Source organism: Oncorhynchus keta, unplaced genomic scaffold (assembly GCF_023373465.1).
Source record: "Oncorhynchus keta strain PuntledgeMale-10-30-2019 unplaced genomic scaffold, Oket_V2 Un_contig_7876_pilon_pilon, whole genome shotgun sequence".
NCBI lineage: Eukaryota > Metazoa > Chordata > Actinopteri > Salmoniformes > Salmonidae > Oncorhynchus > Oncorhynchus keta.
The window spans coordinates 17501-21909 of NW_026289728.1; the positions used below are offsets into that span (position 1 = coordinate 17501).

Below are 4409 nucleotides of genomic sequence, written 5' to 3' on the forward strand. Positions count from 1 at the left end.
TCCTAGCCCTACTTCCTCTTCAGTGGCAGACAGACCCACAGCAGGCTGTTTGGGATGAGTCCTAAACCCAGTTAACAGTCCATCCTAGCCCTACTTCCTCTTCAGTGTGGCAGAGAGACCCACAGCAGGCTGTCTGGGAAGAGTCCTAAACCCAGTTAACAGTCCATCCTAGCCCTACTTCCTCTTCAGTGTGGCAGACAGACCCACAGCAGGCTGTTTGGGAAGAGTCCTAAACCCAGTTAACAGTCCATCCTAGCCCTACTTCCTCTTCAGTGTGGCAGAGACCCACAGCAGGCTGTTTGGGAAGAGTCCTAAACCCAGTTAACAGTCCATCCTAGCCCTACTTCCTCTTCAGTGCGGCAGAGAGACCCACAGCAGGCTGTTTGGGAAGAGTCCTAAACCCAGTTAACAGTCCATCCTAGCCCTACTTCCTCTTCAGTGTGGCAGACAGACCCACAGCAGGCTGTTTGGGAAGAGTCCTAAACCCAGTTAACAGTCCATCCTAGCCCTACTTCCTCTTCAGTGTGGCAGACAGACCCACAGCAGGCTGTTTGGGAAGAGTCCTAAACCCAGTTAACAGTCCATCCTAGCCCTACTTCCTCTTCAGTGTGGCAGACAGACCCACAGCAGGCTGTTTGGGAAGAGTCCTAAACCCAGTTAACAGTCCATCCTAGCCCTACTTCCTCTTCAGTGTGGCAGACAGACCCACAGCAGGCTGTTTGGGAAGAGTCCTAAACCCAGTTAACAGTCCATCCTAGCCCTACTTCCTCTTCAGTGTGGCAGAGAGACCCACAGCAGGCTGTTTGGGAAGAGTCCTAAACCCAGTTAACAGTCCATCCTAGCCCTACTTCCTCTTCAGTGTGGCAGAGAGACCCACAGCAGGCTGTTTGGGAAGAGTCCTAAACCCAGTTAACAGTCCATCCTAGCCCTACTTCCTCTTCAGTGTGGCAGACAGACCCACAGCAGGCTGTTTGGGAAGAGTCCTAAACCCAGTTAACAGTCCATCCTAGCCCTACTTCCTCTTCAGTGTGGCAGAGAGACCCACAGCAGACTGTTTGGTCACAGCCAGGGTTCTGAGTGTTGTTTGAGGGCCTCTTTAATTGAACCAATCAGAGGAACGTGCTTTACACCTGCATTGTTTGCTGTTTGGGGTTTTAGGCTGGGTTTCTGTACAGCACTTTGAGATATCAGCTGATGTACGAAGGGCTTTATAAATAAATTTGATTTGATTTGATTTGAACATGACAGCGGTGAGTGTGGCTCTCATAAATAGACTGGCCTATTAAGCCTCCACTAGTCATGATTAGAACAGAAATCATGCAGTGCCTGTGTCCCAAATGACACCCTATTCCCTATAGAGTGCCCTACCTTTGGCCAGAGCACTATGGTCCCTGGTCAAAAGTGGTGCACTTCCATAGGATTGCAAGTGCCATTTTTGGAACACAGCCTGTGTGCTTGTTGCTGCTCCTCTGCCAATAAACTGATTGTAAATAAAAGCCCTTAGCGCTGGACAAGGAGGTTACGGACCTCTCGGTGTGTGGGGAGAGATCTGACCACGAGGCGCTCTGCGGCGGACAACAATGCTTGATTAAAGATGCTATTCCAGGTTTAAATCTGTATTGGAGGAGGTTGATTATCATCACTACATTAGTCATTCATAGTCACCGATCTGCCAACAAAGTGATTATTCACAAGCCACAAAAAAGGAGGTGACCAAACACGGGTATATTCACCTCTCACTTAGCTGATCTTTCTCAAACAGCGCTGAACACGTTGACATGCACGCCGATATCCTGTTATTATTCAGGTTACCACGGTTACATGCACGCCAATATCCTGTTATTATTCAGGTTACCACGGTTACATGCACGCCAATATCCTGTTATTATTCAGGTTACCACGGTTACATGCACGCCAATATCCTGTTATTATTCAGGTTACCACGGTTACATGCACGCCAATATCCTGTTATTATTCAGGTTACCACGGTTACATGCACGCCAATATCCTGTTATTACTCAGGTTACCACGGTTACATGCACGCCAATATCCTGTTATTATTCAGGTTACCACGGTTACATGCACGCCAATATCCTGTTATTATTCAGGTTACCACGGTTACATGCACGCCAATATCCTGTTATTATTCAGGTTACCACGGTTACATGCACGCCAATATCCTGTTATTATTCAGGTTACCACGGTTACATGCACGCCAATATCCTGTTATTATTCAGGTTACCACGGTTACATGCACGCCAATATCCTGTTATTATTCAGGTTACCACGGTTACATGCACGCCAATATCCTGTTATTATTCAGGTTACCACGGTTACATGCACGCCAATATCCTGTTATTACTCAGGTTACCACGGTTACATGCACGCCAATATCCTGTTATTATTCAGGTTACCACGGTTACATGCACGCCAATATCCTGTTATTATTCAGGTTACCACGGTTACATGCACGCCAATATCCTGTTATTATTCAGGTTACCACGGTTACATGCACGCCAATATCCTGTTATTACTCAGGTTACCACGGTTACATGCACGCCAATATCCTGTTATTATTCAGGTTACCACGGTTACATGCACGCCGATATCCTGTTATTATTCAGGTTACCACGGTTACATGCACGCCAATATCCTGTTATTACTCAGGTTACCACGGTTACATGCACGCCAATATCCTGTTATTATTCAGGTTACCACGGTTACATGCACGCCAATATCCTGTTATTATTCAGGTCACCACGGTTACATGCACGCCGATATCCTGTTATTATTCAGGTCACCACGGTTACATGCACGCCGATATCCTGTTATTATTCAGGTTACCACGGTTACATGCACGCCGATATCCTGTTATTATTCAGGTTACCACGGTTACATGCACGCCAATATCCTGTTATTATTCAGGTTACCACGGTTACATGCACGCCAATATCCTGTTATTACTCAGGTTACCACGGTTACATGCACGCCAATATCCTGTTATTATTCAGGTTACCACGGTTACATGCACGCCAATATCCTGTTATTATTCAGGTTACCACGGTTACATGCACGCCAATATCCTGTTATTATTCAGGTTACCACGGTTGAATGCACGCCAATATCCTGTTATTATTCAGGTTACCACAGTTACATGCATGCCAATATCCTGTTATTATTCAGGTTACCACGGTTACATGCACGCCAATATCCTGTTATTATTCAGGTTACCACGGTTACATGCACGCCAATATCCTGTTATTACTCAGGTTACCACTGTTACATGCACGCCAATATCCTGTTATTATTCAGGTTACCACGGTTACATGCACGCCAATATCCTGTTATTATTCAGGGGTTACATGCACACCAATATCCTGTTATTATTCAGGTTACCACGGTTACATGCACACCAATATCCTGTTATTATTCAGGTTACCATGTTTACATGCACACCAATATCCTGTTATTATTCAGGTTACCATGTTACATGCACACTAATATCCTGTTATTATTCAGGTTACCATGTTTACATGCACACTAATATCCTGTTATTATTCAGGTTACCATGTTTACATGCACACTACTATCCTGTTATTATTCAGGTTACCATGTTTACATGCACACTAATATCCTGTTATTATTCAGGTTACCATGTTTACATGCACACCAATATCCTGTTATTATTCAGGTTACCACGGTTACATGCACACCAATATCCTGTTATTATTCAGGTTACCATGGTTACATGCACACCAATATCCTGTTATTATTCAGGTTACCAGAGACCAGGGGTTCAAACACATAGAGGCCAGACACCAAGATCCAGGGTTATTATTCAAACAGGTACCCAGAGACCAGGGGCTCAAACAGGCACCAGAGACCAGGGTCTCAAACAGGCACCTAGAGGCCAGAGCTTCTCAAACAGGCACCCAGAGACCAGGATTCTCAAACAGGCACCCAGAGACCAGGACTTTCTCAAACAGGCACCCAGAGACCATTTTCTCAAACAGGCACCTAGAGACCAGGGCTTCTCAAACAGGTACCCAGAGACCAGGGCTTCTCAAACAGGCACCCAGAGACCAGGGCTTCTCAAACAGGCACCTAGAGGCCAGAGCTTCAAACAGGCACCCAGAGACCAGGCTTCTCAAACAGGCACCCAGAGACCAGGGCTTCTCAAACAGGCACCCAGAGACCAGGGCTTCTCAAACAGGCACCCAGAGACCAGGGCTTCTCAAACAGGCACCCAGAGACCAGGGCTTCTCAAACAGGCACCCAGAGACCAGGGCTTCTCAAACAGGCACCCAGAGACCAGGGCTTCTCAAACAGGCACCTAGAGGCCAGAGCTTCTCAAACAGGCACCCAGAGACCAGGACTTCTCAAACAGGCACCCAGAGACCAGGACTTCT

The 4409-nt window shown here is 46.5% G+C and overlaps 1 long non-coding RNA gene across 1 annotated transcript; it reads left to right on the forward strand.

The window, feature by feature from the left end:
- Positions 1 to 2545: 2545 nt before the first annotated feature.
- LOC127926595 (uncharacterized) lies at positions 2546 to 3090 on the forward strand. Its single transcript, XR_008124500.1, has 3 exons — positions 2546 to 2581; positions 2668 to 2753; positions 2969 to 3090. It is a non-coding gene; the product is annotated as an uncharacterized LOC127926595 (long non-coding RNA).
- The last annotated feature ends 1319 nt before the right edge of the window (positions 3091 to 4409 follow it).